The sequence below is a fragment of the Nicotiana tabacum genome, chromosome 7 (assembly GCF_000715075.1).
Source record: "Nicotiana tabacum cultivar K326 chromosome 7, ASM71507v2, whole genome shotgun sequence".
Classification (NCBI taxonomy): Eukaryota; Viridiplantae; Streptophyta; class Magnoliopsida; order Solanales; family Solanaceae; genus Nicotiana; species Nicotiana tabacum.
In genome coordinates this window covers 5,031,008-5,048,295 of record NC_134086.1, presented here as the reverse complement: position 1 = coordinate 5,048,295, position 17,288 = coordinate 5,031,008, and the positions used below count along the sequence as shown (strand labels likewise).

At 33.2% G+C, this 17,288-nt stretch overlaps 1 pseudogene; it reads right to left on the bottom strand.

Moving 5' to 3' along the window:
- Positions 1 to 13,816: 13,816 nt before the first annotated feature.
- On the bottom strand, positions 13,817 to 16,847 carry LOC107832041 (geraniol 8-hydroxylase-like; annotated as a pseudogene).
- Positions 16,848 to 17,288: the final 441 nt, after the last annotated feature.

Sequence of the window (17,288 nt, the reverse complement as noted above, 5' to 3'; positions counted from 1 at the left end):
TATAATGGAGAAATAGAACTCGATGAAGTTCAAGAAACTAATGAATCAACACAATATAAAGATCATGAGACCCAAGTTGAAGAACCTTTATTGGATGTTTTGAAGTTGCCAAGGAAGTTGCCATGTTCAACGGTTGAAGTTCAAGAACTAACTGAAGTTCAAGAACAGGTTAATGAACCAGTTCTAAACCAAATTGAACAACAACCAAATCCAGCACAAGGTGAAGAGGTTGTACAAGTACCTCTTAGAAGGTCTACACGAGAACGTCATGTACCAACTAGATTAAATTTATTGGTACAAGATGATGTATCAAATGAGGTTGATCATAATGATGATGACCCTAAGACCTATGAAGAGGCTATACAAAGTTCTGATTATGAAAAGTGGCAAAAGTCCATGGAATCCGAAATGGAATCTATGAAGGAAAATAAAGTATGGACTTTAGTTGAACCTTCAAAGGATATAAAACCTATACGTTGTAAATGGGTTTTTAAGAAAAAGATTGGAGCAAACGGAAAGGTGGACACCTATAAAGCCCGTCTTGTTGCCAAGGGATATCGTCAGAAAGAAGGAGTCAACTATGACGAGACTTTCTCTCCCGTGGCAATGCTCAAATCAATTCGGATTTTGCTTGCTATAGCAGCATACTATGATTATAAAATATGGCAAATGGATGTGAAAACACCTTTCCTTAATGGTGAGCTAGAAGAGGATGTGTACATGACACAACCTGAAGGTTTCACATCTCCGTCTGATCATATTAAAATTTGTAAGCTACAAAGATCCATTTATGGATTAAAGCAAGCTTCTCGAAGTTGGAATATTCGATTTAACAAGACATTTGAAAAGTTCAATTTTGTTAGATGCGAAGAAGAACCTTGTGTGTACAAAAAGGTTAGTGGGAGCAAAATTATATTCTTAGTGTTGTATGTTGATGATATATTGCTCATAGGGAATGATATACCGGCATTGCAAAGTACCAAGATTTGGCTATCTGAACAGTTCTCCATGAAAGACTTGGAGAAGCAGCTTATATATTAGGAATAAAGATCTATAGAGATAGATCTAGGAAGCTGCTTGGACTTTCCCAGTCTTTGTACATTGATACCATCTTAAAGAGGTATAATATGGATAATTCCAAAAGAGGCTATCTACCGATAGGCACTGGAATTACTCTCAGTAGGGAGGATTGTCCTAAAACACCTAAAGAGAGAGAACGCATGAGTAGGATCCCATACGCTAGTGCAGTGGGAGCTATCATGTATACCATGACATGTACACGTCCTGATGTGGCTTATACACTTGGAGTGACTAGCCGCTATCAGGCAGATCCTGGTGAGGAACATTGGAAGGTGGTGAAGACCATTCTTAAGTACTTAAGAAGGACTAAAGACCAATTCCTCATCTATGGAGATTCTGAGTTGAAACTTGAAGGTTATACTGATGCAAGTTTCTCTTCAGATAGAGATGATAGCAAATCTATTTCTGGTTATGTATTCACCTTAAATGGTGGTGCAGTGAGTTGGAAAAGTTCCAAACAAGCTACAGTAGCTGATTCAGTGACTGAAGCAGAATATATAGCAGCTAGTGAAACTGCTAAGGAAGCTGTATGGATGAAAAAGTTCTTAACTGAACTTGGTGTGGTTCCTTCAATAGAAGGTGCGGTTCCACTGTTGTGTGACAATACTGGAGCCATTGCTCAAGCAAAAGAACCAAGATCACACCAAAAGTCCAAACACGTTCTGCGAAGGTATCACTTGATAAGAGAGATCATTGAACGTGGAGACGTCGAGATTCAAAAGGTTGATGGAAAAGAAAATGTTGCAGACCCATTCACTAAAGCTCTTGGCGCAAAGGAGTTTGACAAGCACAAGTGAAAATTGGGAATGAAGTACAAGAGCGATTGGCGCTAGTGCAAGTGGAAGATTGTTAGGGATATAGTAGATATGCCCTAGATCCAATATCACATTTGATGTTTTGAACATATTTTTATAAAATATATATGACATTTGATATTCTTTTATCATTGTTATTAATTGCTTGATTAATTTGATAAGGTCCTTGATTAAATTTTGAGACTTGACATTGTGATGGAGATCATGATAATGAGAGTGAAGTTTCTTATAATTTAATCTAAATTTGTTCTTGATCGTAGGATTATTAATTTGGACATTAGTAATCCGATTAGATCAATATTTATGTGATCGTCTTTATGGGATAAAGATTAGTTGATCTCATTAACTAAATTACATAGATAGATGATGCATATAGAGATATGATCATTGAACCGACTCATTGGATAATTCCTAATGGTTAGAATTACCATAAACTGTCAATAGGATATTCTCTTGAAGAATGTGACGTAACCGTTTCCTTTGACCTGAGATCGTCATAGTAATTGACAAGTTATTTATTGTGCTTTGATACTAGACACCTATGGCCCTAGGGCGATAGTTGAAAGGATATTGGGTATGATTAAATCCTTGTAGAATTAGTGATTGATCAAGATGGAATCTGTCAACTCTTGGTAATGAGTTTAAGCTCCATGTTGTCATGAATTATAAACGACCAAACTAAGACCTTGGCCAGGGCAATTGAATGAAAGAAGAAAAGAGTTTCTTAGGTCATTCAATGGTCGAATATATTTGACATGAACACATAGTTGGTCGCCTATTAGGATATGACAGTTGAACCATATCCTAGGGTGATCCAGAGCTATAAGGACAGAAGGAATTACTACATTATTCTTCTACTGGTTCTTGAGAGTAAATTGTATACTTCATTCTATCCGGTCGTTAAGGAGTGTTGCTAGACGCCACCCTTGATTAGTATATTGATGTGATCAATTTACTACCGGTTTAGTATTGAACCTATGGGGTCGCACACTAACGAGTGTTCTGATCTTTGCTAAAGGATTTATTATTTTGTTATTTGATGATTAAATTATAGAATTTAATTAGTCAAATAAATTATTAGTCCAAATGAAATATTATTATAATCTTTGCTAGCACAGAGGATATAATTAATATTGTGAACAAATTGAAATTTTCTATTTGGAATAGAAATTGAATTATATCTCTTGGTTGAAATATATATATATATATATATATATATATATATATATATATATATATATATATATATATATATATATATAATTAAAATTTATTTTGTATAAGATGTATATAAAATATAATATTAATAAATGGCTTGGTAAGTAATTCCAATTTGGAATTGGATTATTTCACGTGCAATTAATCTCTTTTGGAATGAGATTAATATTTTGTAAATATGAAAACAACTGATTCTAATTTTCAGTTGGAACAATCACGTGACTGTTCGGCAAAACCCATTTGAATGGGATTCGAATTTTTGTGGAAAATTATACAAAGTTTATTTTTGGAATAAATTTATCCTAAGTAAATCATTACCTCACCCAAATAGGAAAAGAGTTTATAGGTGATGCTATATAAAAGGTGATGGAGAAAATTTGACGGCATATTATTATTCTTGAGAAGAAAAACACTTTGTGAAAGTGAGAGTGCAATACAAAGCCAAGAGAGAAAATACAATTACAAGAAAAGTGTTTCTTGTTCTTCTATCTTTGAGTTGAGATTTTTGAGAAAAATTTCAGCACAAGTTTTTCGTTCAATTTGTTCGCGGGTTTCGTTGATCAAAGAGTTGATAGCAAGGATTAGTCTCGGTGTGGATACACATAGAGTCTTCGTACCATCGAAGAATTTGAAACAAGACTTTCTTCACCAGGTACGTCTTAGATCCGATCTATTGATATGTAAATAAATTTTAAACATGAAAAGATCTGCCTAGGATTGTTATTGTCTTCCGCTGCGTGTTACGAACACCTATACGCAATCCTTCAGTGGTATCAGAGAAGTGGTTTATTGTGTCTAAAACTTATTTACGAAATATTTTAATATCATATTTGAAAAGTTCAAACCATAATACATGTGTCTTGTGCGATAGTCAAATCGTTTGAATGTTAATATTATTTTATTGTAGATAAAATATGTATTCATATAACTATTGAGATAGTTCATAACTTGAATTTGAAATTATGTATTAGATACGATGAGAATCTATAATCGGTTACATGATTCTATTGTTATTTTAATTGTTATTAATTCATGAGATGTTAATTAATAATAATATTCTGGCATGAATTATTTTTATGTGATATATAAGATAAACATGTTAGAGGATGTTGAATTTCGTTTTTATGTCATGTGCTTGTTCATTACATAATTCTGAATTATTTATTACATGTGATGTAAATTAATTAAGGACTAAGCGTGTAGACAACTTGAACTAAATTCACACGCTATAAAAGATTTGATCTTCATGTTATTAAAAATTGTTTTAGTAACAATTTCCTCTTACTAAAATTTGAGTTCTTAAATAATAAAATATAAGATATTTTATTCTGGAGCTATCCATCAAGGTAAATAATTTTAATTATTTCTTGTTTATAAGGAGAGGCCTGACTACCAGGAGATTTATAGTTTGAGAATATATTAAAATTATTTATTGCATTAGATGTATGGATTGAAAGAATTATTCAATTTTACACGAAACGCCTGGACCACCCGGGGGAGTATAAAATTTAATAAGTTCTTTGCTATCATGATGGTTGAACTCAACTATGCCAATAGGATCGACCTGACTACCAGGGGACTATTTGACATAGAGCTATTTAAGGAAATTGTATGGGGATACAATTGGTAAGAGTACCTACCTTTAAAATATATGTGAGAAACGACTTGACTTCCAAGGGGCTCATACATATTGTTAAAGGATTCCTTTACTCCACTAATAGAAATAAAGATTTCGTAAACTATAATGAGGGTAAATAGTTTAAAATAATTAGTGGAAATATCATTTAGATAAAAGTCCATGTCTTTATGATATATACAAATATGTTCTTATATTATTGCCTTTTGTTTTCTATATTTTAGATTTCTCAATATGTCTGTTATATCACTGCGCGAAATACTTGAGACCAACAAGTTGGTAGGACCAAACTTTGATGACTGGTATAGAAATTTGAGAATTGTTCTCATGCATGAAAAGCTCATTGATGTGATCGATAAGCCTGCAAAGATAATCCCACCAGAGAATGATGTTCAAGGCACCAAGGTTTATCAGAAATACTTGGAAGCATGCCTTGCTATTAAACACATCATTCTCGCTTCTATGAGTTCTGAACTCCAGAGGAAACATCAGAATATGGATCCAATTGCAATCATTGAATATCTTAAAAAGATGGTTGATATACAATTGGACATTGAAAACTCTCCAGTTATACCCCTTGTCAATTATATGATTGTTCTTACAGAAGAACATGAGAAGTTGGGGTACAAGCTTGGTAAAGAGCTTTCTGAAGATTTGATCTTGCAGTCAGTATATGATACTGAATGTTTTCACTGTAAGAAGAAAGGGCATTGGAAAAGAAATTGCAAGGAGTATCTTGCAACTCTAAAGGACAAGAAACAAGGTGAGATATTAATGAAAAATGTTTTCAAGGTCTCTTTAGCTACTACTAATTCTTCACTGTGGGTATTAGATACTGGCAGTGGTTATAACATCTGTAATATGTTACAAAGGTTTAAGATAAGTAGGAGGCTAAAGAAAGGAGAAGTTAATCTACAAATTGGAAATGGTGCAAAAGTTGCGGTCGTAGCTGTAGGATCGATTTCTTAAATAATGCCTACGGGCAAAGTACTTATGTTGGATGATTGTTATTACGTTCCTAAATTTGTTTCGAACATAATTTCAGCTTCTATTTTAGACAAACGTGGTTTTCGCATTAATATAGGCAATGGTATTTGCTCTATTTATTATAGTGATAATTTATATGTGAATGGCTATCTCCAACATGACGTTTATGTCTTACCTAATGTGAATGCTAATTCGATTATGCATGTTTCAAGTCTTAAGAGGAAAAGAGATGATCAAGTAAATCATGCATACCTTTGGCATTGTAGGCTTGGTCATATTGTAGAGAAAAGAATTAACAAGTTGTACAAGGAAGGGTACCTTGAAAAATATGATTTTGAATCATATCCAACTTGTGAATCTTGTCTCAAAGGAAAAATGACCAAATCTCCATTTACTGGAAGTGGAGAAAGAGTTTCTGAATTATTGGGACTAATTCATACAGATGTTTGTGGACCCATGAAAATTCAAGCTAGAGGTGGATATTCTTACTTCATCACCTTCATTGATGATATGTCAAGATATGGATTTGTGTATCTTATGAAACACAAGTCTGAATCTTTTAAAATGTTCAAAAGGTTCCGTAGTGAAGTTGAGAAGCAGACTAGTAAAAGTATCAAAGTACTAAGGTCTGATAGAGGTGGAGAATATCTTAATGAAGATTTTACCAGATATCTCAGAGAGAATGGGATTCTCTCACAGTGGACAGCTCCAGGTACACCACAACACAATGGTGTGTCTGAAAGGAGAAATCGAACCTTATTAGATATGGTGAGATCTATGATGGGGTTCACTAATCTTCCAATAAATTTATGAGGATATGCTTTGGAAGCAACAACATACTTAATAAAGTTCTCACTAAGTCAGTCTCTACAACACCATATGAGATATGGAAAAGATGTAAGCCTAACCTTAAACATATTAAAGTTTGGGGTTGTCCAGCTTATTTTAAGAGACTACAGTCTGATAAACTTGACTCAAGATCAGATAAGTGTAGGTTCATTGGGTATCCCAAGGAAATAATGAGATATTATTTCTATCACCCTTCTGACCATAAAGTGTTTGTGGCCAGAGGAGCAACCTTTTTGGAAAGGGAATTTCTTTTAGAAGGAAATTATAATGGAGAAATAGAACTTGATGAAGTTCAAGAAACTAATGAATCAACACAATATAAAGATCATGAGACCCAAGTTGAAAAACCTTTATTGGATGTTTTGAAGTTTCCAAGGAAGTTGCCATCTTCAACGGTTGAAGTTCAAGAACTAACTAAAGTTCAAGAACAGGTTAATGAACCAGTTCTAAACCAAATTGAACAACAACCAAATCCAGCACATGGTGAAGAGGTTGTACAAGTACCTCTTAGAAGGTCTACACGAGAACGTCATGTACCAACTAGATTTAATTTATTGGTACAAGATGATATATCAAATGAGGTTGATCATAATGATGATGACCCTAAGACCTATGAAGAGGCTATACAAAGTTCTGATTATGAAAAGTGGCAAAAGGCCATGGAATCCGAAATGGAGTCTATGAAGGAAAATAAAGTATGGACTTTAGTTGAACCTTAAAAGGATATAAAACCTATAGGTTGTAAATGGGTTTTTAAGAAAAAGAGTGGAGCAGACAGAAAGGTGGAGACCTATAAAGCCCGTCTTGTTGCCAAGGGATATTGTCAGAAAGAAGGAGTCGACTATGACGAGACTTTCTCTCCCGTGGCAATGCTCAAATCAATTCGGATTTTGCTTGCTATAGCAGCATACTATGATTATGAAATATGGCAAATGGATGTGAAAACAACTTTCCTTAATGGTGATCTAGAAGAGGATTTGTACATGACACAACCTGAAGGTTTCACATCTCCGTCTGATCATATTAAAATTTGTAAGCTACAAAGATCCATTTATGGATTAAAGCAAGCTTCTCGAAGTTGGAATATTCGAATTAACAAGACAATTGAAAAGTTCAATTTTGTTAGATGCGAAGAAGAACCTTGTGTGTACAAAAAGGTTAGTGGGAGCAAAATTATATTCTTAGTGTTGTATGTTGATGATATATTGCTCATAGGGAATGATATATCGGCATTGCAAAGTACCAAGATTTGGCTATCTGAACAGTTCTCCATGAAAGACTTGGAGAAGCAGCTTATATATTAGGAATAAAGATCTATAGAGATAGATCTAGGAAGCTGCTTGGACTTTCCCAGTCTTTGTACATTGATACCATCTTAAAGAGGTATAATATGGATAATTCCAATAGAGGCTATCTACCGATAGGCACTGGAATTACTCTCAGTAGGGAGGATTGTCCTAAAACACCTAAAGAGAGAGAATGCATGAGTAGGATCCCATACGCTAGTGCAGTGGGAGCTATCATGTATACCATGACATGTACACGTCCTGATGTGGCTTATGCACTTGGAGTGACTAGCCGCTATCAGGCAGATCCTGGTGAGGAACATTGGAAGGTGGTGAAGACCATTCTTAAGTACTTAAGAATGACTAAAGACCAATTCCTCATTTATGGAGATTCTGAGTTGAAACTTGAAGGTTATACTGATGCAAGCTTCTCTTAAGATAGAGATGATAGCAAATCTATTTCTGGTTATGTATTCACCTTAAATGGTGGTGCAGTGAGTTGGAAAAGTTCCAAACAAGCTACAGTAGCTGATTCAGTGACTGAAGCAGAATATATAGCAGCTAGTGAAACTACTAAGGAAGCTGTATGGATGAAAAAGTTCTTAACTGAACTTGGTGTGGTTCCTTCAATAGAAGGTGCGGTTCCACTGTTGTGTGACAATACTGGAGCCATTGCTCAAGCAAAAGAACCAAGATCACACCAAAAGTCCAAACACGTTCTGCGAAGGTATCACTTGATAAGAGAGATCACTGAACGTGGAGACGTCGAGATTCAAAAGGTTGATGGAAAAGAAAATGCTGCAGACCCATTCACTAAAGTTCTTGGCGCAAAGGAGTTTGACAAGAACAAGTGGAAATTGGGAACAAAGTACAAGAGCGATTGACTCTAGTGCAAGTGGGAGATTGTTAGGGATATATTAGATATTCCCTAGATCCAATATCACATTTGATGTTTTGAACATATTTTTATAAAATATATATGGCATTTGATATTCTTTTATCATTGTTATTAATTGCTTGATTAATTTGATAAGGTCCTTGATTAAATTTTGAGACTTGACATTGTGATGGAGATCATGATAATGAGAGTGAAGTTTCTTATAATTTAATCTAAAATTGTTCTTGATCGTAGGATTATTAATTTGGACATTAGTAATCCGATTAGATCAATATTTATGTGATCGTCTTTATGGGATAAAGATTAGTTGATCTCATTAACTAAATTACATAGATAGATGATGCATATAGAGATATGATCATTGGACCGACTCATTGGATAATTCCTAATGGTTAGAATTACCATAAACTGTCAATAGGATATTCTCTTGAAGAATGTGACGTAACCGTTTCCTTTAACCTGAGATCGTCATAGTAATTGACAAGTTATTTATTGTGCTTTGATACTAGACACCTATGGCCCTAGGGCGATAGTTGAAAGGATATTGGGTATGATTAAATGCTTGTAGAATTAGTGATTGATCAAGATGGAATCTGTCAACTCTTGGTAATGAGTTTAAGCTCCATGTTGTCATGAATTATAAACGACCAAACTAAGACCTTGGCCAGGGCAATTGAATGAAAGAAGAAAAGAGTTTCTTAGGTCATTCAATGGTCGAATATATTTGACATGGACACATAGTTGGTCGCCTATTAGGATTTGACAGTTGAACCATATCCTAGGGTGATCCAGAGCTATAAGGACAGAAGGAATTACTACATTATTCTTCTACTGGTTCTTGAGAGTAAATTGTATACTTCATTCTATCCGGTCGTTAAGGAGTGTTGCTAGACGCCACCCTTGATTAGTATATTGATGTGATCAATTTACTACCGGTTTAGTATTGAACCTATGGGGTCGCACACTAACGAGTGTTCTGATCTTTGCTAAAGGATTTATTATTTTGTTATTTGATGATTAAATTATAGAATTTAATTAGTCAAATAAATTATTAGTCCAAATGAAATATTATTATAATCTTTGCTAGCACAGAGGATATAATTAATATTGTGAACAAATTGAAATTTTCTATTTGGAATAGAAATTGAATTATATCTCTTGGTTGAAATATATATATATATATATATATATATATATATATATATATATATATATATATATATATATATATATATATTAATATTTATTTTGTATAAGATGTATATAAAATATAATATTAATAAATGGCTTGGTAAGTAATTCCAATTTGGAATTGGATTATTTCACGTGCAATTAATCCCATTTGGAATGAGATTAATATTTTGTAAATATGAAAACAACTGATTCCAATTTTGAGATGGAACAATCACGTGACTGTTCGGCAAAATCCATTTGAATGGGATTCGAATTTTGGGGAAAATTATACAAACTTTATTTTTGGAATAAGTTTACCCTAAGTAAATCATTACCTCACCCAAATAGGATAAGGGTTTATAGGTGATGCTATATAAAGAGTGATGGAGAAAATTTGCCGGCATATTATTATTCTTGAGAAGAAAAACAATTTGTGAAAGTGAGAGTGCAATACAAAGCCAAGAGAGAAAATACAATTACAAGAAAAGTGTTTCTTGTTCTTCTATCTTTGAGTTGAGATTTTTGAGAAAAATTTCAGCACAAGTTTTCCGTTCAATTTGTTCGCGGGTTTCGTTGATCAAAGAGTTGATAGCAAGGATCAGTCTCGGCGTGGATACACATAGAGTCTTCGCACTATCGAAGAATTTGAAACAAGACTTTCTTCACCAGGTACGTCTTAGATCCGATCTATTGATATGTAAATAAATTTTAAACATGAAAAGATCTGCCTAGGATTGTTATTGTCTTCCGCTGCGTGTTACGAACACCTATACGCAATCCTTCATATATGTCCAAAAAAGAATAAAAGAAAAGGTCCTTAATAATAGGTACAATCCGATCCGAAAATCCGATCACCAAACCGATCCGAATTTTAAAAATCTGATCCAATCCGATATAATTCGGATCGGAATCGGATTGCAATTTGTGGAATCCGAAATTCGAAATTTCAATCCGAAATATGCTAAATCCGATCCGATCCGATCCGTGCACAGCCCTAACTACAAGTGTGACAAAAGCTACTTCAAATTTGTTCCTTTGAGAAAATCCAACGAATTTCTCAAAAATATATATAAAAAAATAATATATATATTCTGTATGATATATAAAAATTATATAAATTTTATATATTTTTTTAACTATCAAATATAAATAATTTCTGATATGGGTTAAAAATAATAATATCCCGTTTAGATCACTAAAGTCGATGTTGTAAAAATAGTACGGTATAACCAGTTTAAAAGCAATCCTTTTCCCCCTTTAAATTAGAATCTATATGTTTGTTCAAGTGAATGAAATACAATATGAAGTAGAGTTCGAAATATGTTGTATAGTTGGTCAAATTATTCTCAATCCATGTCGGTCAGAGCCATGATCCACATCATATCTGTGTATTCAACTTATTGATTGACAAAATGATTAAAAGAAAATAATTATTCACTAATATTATTTATTAAAAATAGATTGGATAATGAATTTTTTAAAAATGGGTTAAATATGGATAAGAATCATATTATCCACTTAGAAAATAGATAACCAATGAATAATTAATGGGTTTAACTTCTATATTTATAAAGCCTCAACTTGGGGGTTCCTCAAGTTTAATTCTCCTAAAAGTGATCATATTGAAGAAGTCAAATAATATGGATATCCATATTATCCGCTGGTTAACCCATTTTTTACCTACATTGAATATAAGTCAGATAGGATAATTTATCCATTTTTGTATTACCATTTTTTAACAGGTTTATATCCGACCCGACATCTCCGTTTGTTACCTCTAATTCAGCCCATGACTTAATGAACGAACGAGCCTATGACCAAGTCAAATAAAATACGGAAAAAGCCTAAAAATGCCACTCAACTTTCAGAAATGGTTTATCCATGCCATCCTTTAAAAATTGTTATTTCCATGCCACTGCCATTAAAGAAATGGCTCATCCATGCCATTATTGACTAACGGCTCAATTTTTATTTGGCCCATCCATGCCACTGCTGTTAGTCAATAATGGCATGGATGTGCCATTTTTTTAACGGCAGTGACATGAAATGAGCATTTTTTTAACGGATGGCATGGACAGACTATTTCTGAAAGTTGAGTGGCATTTTAGGCCTTTTCCGAATAAATAAAGATTGACAGCCTAAGGGGATAATTTTATTTTGTGTCTCATACAACTGACGACACTAGTTGTATGAGGCATCTTTTTTGTCTCATAGTTTTGTGGACCCAGATATTTGTGAATCCAGAAGTGTAAGATTGAGGTCCATAAATTTATGAGATAAAAATAAGCTTCCCATAACTAATGTTAGTTGTGTGAGGCATACAATAAAACTTCTCGGCAAAGGGACTCTGAACTGCCTCAAATTTTTGGGGCCATAATCTTGCCACAATATGATCTCTTGCAGATTTAACACTTTCTGTATAGATTTGTAATCATAATCAACAGTGACATTTATGACATTGAATCTCATTTTCTATATTTATTTGCAATAAAGGATGTTGACTTTGTGTATACCTAAACACAACTTTCAAATGACTTTATGTTTGAGCAAAATAGACCTGTATTACAAATAAAAAATGACAGTGTACATCGTTCTCAAAATAATAATCAAAAAAGTGTATATATATATATATATATATATATATATATATATATATATATATATATATATATATATATTCTATATATTATATACAAAAATTATATAAATATTATATACTTTTCAGCTATCAAATGTTAAATAGTTTCCGGCGCGGGCAAAAAGTGATAATTGCAATTTGGGCTATTTTTATAGATATTTTGTTTGGACTATTTTTGATAGATATTTAGTTTTGAGCTAGTTTTGGTTGAAACTATTTATGAACCGATGGTTTCCATAGTTTCCCCATTAATACCGATGTAGTTTCTTGAACAACATTCTTTACTCCAAATTTTAAAATATTCCATATTACATTTTAGACTTTTTAAGTGCATGATAATTCAAACACATGTAATATCTGTATCTGTTTATATTTGCATATTATTATATCTATGTTATGTCAGTATTGTATGATTGAGAGCGATAAAATACAATTAAGAATATCAAAGTCGATTGGCGAATCTTTAATTCGTCACACCAATGATAGAAATTTTTTTACAAAAATATCAAAATCGAGTGTCTTACTAACGATAGCAAAAACGATTAAACATAAACATATTTGTCATTTTGATATTTTAAGTTGTATCATTGACTTTTTATTGTCATATTTTATTTTCAGGTAGAGCTTTTTGGTGTTAATTTAATTCGCATGTGTAGCACGGATGTCTATAATATTTTCATTGTGTTTATATTATATTATTGACTTTTTTGTCATAATGGTTAATTGCTAATTGCAAATAACGCCTACCTTCAAGAGGTTAGGTAAAATTGTCCAATAATAAAAATAGGTGAATTATTAATTCACACGCAAGTTAGGAATATAATATAAATATGATAATAATGAGATCACGAAAAATTGGATACTATAAGGGCATATAGATATTATTAGAGGCGAATCTATATTGGAATTTAGAGTTCACACGAATTCAATATTTTTTTTTGCAAAACCCTGTTTATGTTAAGAAATTTACTAAATATCTATGAATATTTGATTGTGAATTCATACATTATTATATATTAACTTGAGATTATGGTAGGAACTTATAAAATTTAAATTCTGAATTCGCTTATGGCTATTCTACCAAAGACTTTCTTGTTCCTTTTTTTATTTATAATTTTAAATATATAACGTATGGTCATAGATGTTCTACAAAATACTCAATTGGTATAGTTTCTAAAGCTTCTTGTGTTTCATTATTATGTGAAGGAAAAATGGGAGAAAGAGAACTAGGCAAGATCTCAAACAAAACAACATATATAAGAATGTAATGTACATAAGTCTTTTTTTTTTGTTTCCCACCCAGTATCTAGTACACATATTGGAGCCCGACTAAATTCAGATTCGCATCGGAAAGTCCCACATTAGGGGGTAAAACGTTCCCTAACAAAGGCGATTCCACACCCAGGTCTCGAACCCGAGACCTCTGGTTAAGAATGAAGGTGTACATACCACTCCACCACAACCCTTATTGGTATGAACATAGGTCTTTGACATTTGAACATTGCTACATTTATGAGGAAAATGATGTTGCACAACAATCTCCTCTTCTAATCATCATAACCTTCTTATTTTACTGTAATAATCACAAGAAATATTGTACCTAAAGTAATAAGACAATACGATACTCTAAATCGGGGATGGGATAACCCGCAAAGGATGGGCTATCGCTAAGGTGATACCAAACTTCTCCTCCATATCTAAGTCTTTTTGTGCAATTCCTGGTTCGAGCTTCCAAGTGAAGGAATTCAATAGCGAGCCCAACATTACCGGAACCATTCTTAATGCCAGTGGTAAGCCAGGGCATATTCTTCGACCAGCACCAAACGGAATCAATTCAAAATCTTGCCCTCGCATATCTACATCCGAACTCCAAAACCTCTCAGGTTTAAACACTAAAGGATCCTCCCAAGACGTAGAATCTCGACCAATTGCCCACACGTTGACTAGTACCTGTGACCCTTTCGGGATGATATAGTCACACATTTCAACATCCTGCTCCACTTTACGCGGGACTAAGAACGGAACGGGTGGGTGCATTCTTAAGGTTTCTTTGATAATGCATTGCAAGTATGGGAGTCGAGAAACATCAGCTTCTTCTACTATTTTTCCTTTTCCAATGACTTTTGCAAGCTCAGCTTGTGCTTTTTCCATTATTTCTGGTTGTCTAATTATTTCTGCCATCGCCCATTCTAATGTGCTTGTGGTTGTATCAGTCCCCGCACCAAATAGGTCCTGTAATATTTGTATCTCAAAGTCAAAGTAGATAACAACTTATAGCCTACTAATTAGGTGAATACAATATAATGCAAGAGGAAAGAGAGATAGCTATCAATATTTATTAAAAAAATAAAATAAATTACAGTAATAATAAAAAGAGATTATAATAGATTACTGCACAATTCACCATAACAAACAAGCTGACATATACAGTAAAATAATTAGAACATTTTAAACAAGTAGATCATGTTCTCTTACCCGATGAATACAAGTACCTATACACATGGCCGGAGCTAGAAATTGAAGGCGGGTTAAGCCGAACCCATAAACTTTAGTTTAGACTCTATATTTGTCCTAAGATATTTAATATGCAAATATTATTAATATAGAATACAGTAACTTAAAAATATATAGAATTTTGAATCCATATATAAACTTCAAATTTTGGCTTCACATAATCTTTTTATACATGATAAATTAAAGTCGAAAACTGATAAACAAATCAAGATCATTGTCAATCCAACCGTTCAAATATGTAATAAGCCCGATTATTTTTAATTTCTAAATTAGAGGATATATAGGGTCGATTAAACATATTCTACTAGCCGAGAGTCACATGCATATGTTTTGATCATTTTAATTTTTTTCTTTCTTCTTTTTATGGGGTTTAGGTATCATAATTTAAAACCTCTAAAATGTAAAATAATTTTATTAGGAGATGTATACACAAATAGTCGGATTTTTCTAGCCTGTATACATAGATAATATATGGTTATACACATATTATACATAGATTATGCATATTTTATACATGATAAAGGAGAAGAGAACGAACCAGGAACATAGACTTGATGTGATTATGATTGATCTCCTCAGGGTTTTCTTTGCTGATATTGAGAAAATCTTCCAAAACATCACTCTTTGCACTGCTAAATCTACTCTTTTCCTCCAATCGCTCATTGATCAAACCATCAAAAAGTTTCATCAACTTACCAAAATGAAATGTTACACGACGCCTTATCCCTTGAGGATCAATCTTTTCAAGTAAAGGGAAAAAATCTACTAGGTTAGGCTTCCCAATCTCAGCCATAATGCCCCAAATCACATCCTTCAGCTCAACCTATAAATCCAAAAAATATAGTTAATGCACCCAGTGGCGAACTCAGAAATTTCTCCAAGGGTGTTCAAACTTGAAAGAAGTGAAAATAAAAATTCCTCGATAAAGGGTGTTCAATATATGCTATATACCCCTAAAATTTGATTATATTTTACCTAAATACACAATGTAATTTTTCGATGCCGTTTAGTGCACATAAAGTCAAAACGAGGGGTTGGTTGTTACAAGTTATTGATCAGCATTACCTTTGAATCCGAAAAGGGGTCAGCCAGTCCTTAGAGAAAAGGGTGTTGGACAACAAATTGAGGTTAGTCTTGAAAGCAACTTGACCTACATCTACAACTTCACCTTCTTGACAACATTTTGCACAATAAGCAAGCAATTCTTTCACCTTTTGAGATCTTAAATGTTGATTTGCATCAAGCCTATTGGAAGAGAGGAGGTTGGTGTTCAAGATTCGTCGAAGCTTTCGCCATTGAGGACAAACAGGAAGCCATGCTACGGAAAATTTGTAATGGTTATGAGCTTGTAGGGCATTAGGAATAAATCTAGCTGAAAATGGTTGATCTTGATTTTTAAGGACTTGTTTTGCCATGGTTGAAGAAGAAATGACAATTGTAGTAATTTGGCCAAGTTTTAAACTCATAATTGGACCATAGATTTTTGCAAGATTGGCTAGTGATATATGAGGTTTTTGACCTAATAAGTGAAGGTTTCCAATAATTGGCCATGGTGTTGGCCCTGGTGGAAGTTTTTTGCTGCCTTTTCTGAGTATTTTTGATAGAATATAAAGAAAACTCAAGGCAAAAATTGATCCCAACACAAGTGTATAGTAATCCATTATGCCCCTCTCACAGTACCCTTTCTTCAACTTTGAAAAATGAAAAGATGCTTTAATTTCCTCTTCTGTCTGCAATAAAGTAGAGGTGTGTGTGTTTGATTTGGATCGTGCATTTAATAATCAGCAAAACTGAACATGGAAAAGTCAATCACTATCCCCACATTGTTAAATAATGCCTTGCTCCCACGGGCAGATCTAGAGGGGTGGAAGTGGGTTCGGGTGAATTCTTTTCTGCAAAAAAATCACACTGCATATATTGTGATTTGACTTAAAATTCTTGCTCAGTTAAGAGAGTGGTAAGGTTCAAAAAATAGGAAAAGAACATTGACTTTTACTGAAGTAATCAACAATAATTTTGAACATTAGCAAATGCAAACCTATCTTGTAAAGAGAGGGGTCATGGGTATCCGAAATGTTCGGCAAATTTTTTATATATTCATGTATATAATTTTAAAAAATATTGATATATTACTCGTGACGCCTTATATACAAAACAAATTTTGATTGAATATAAATTAAAGTGCACCTCGACC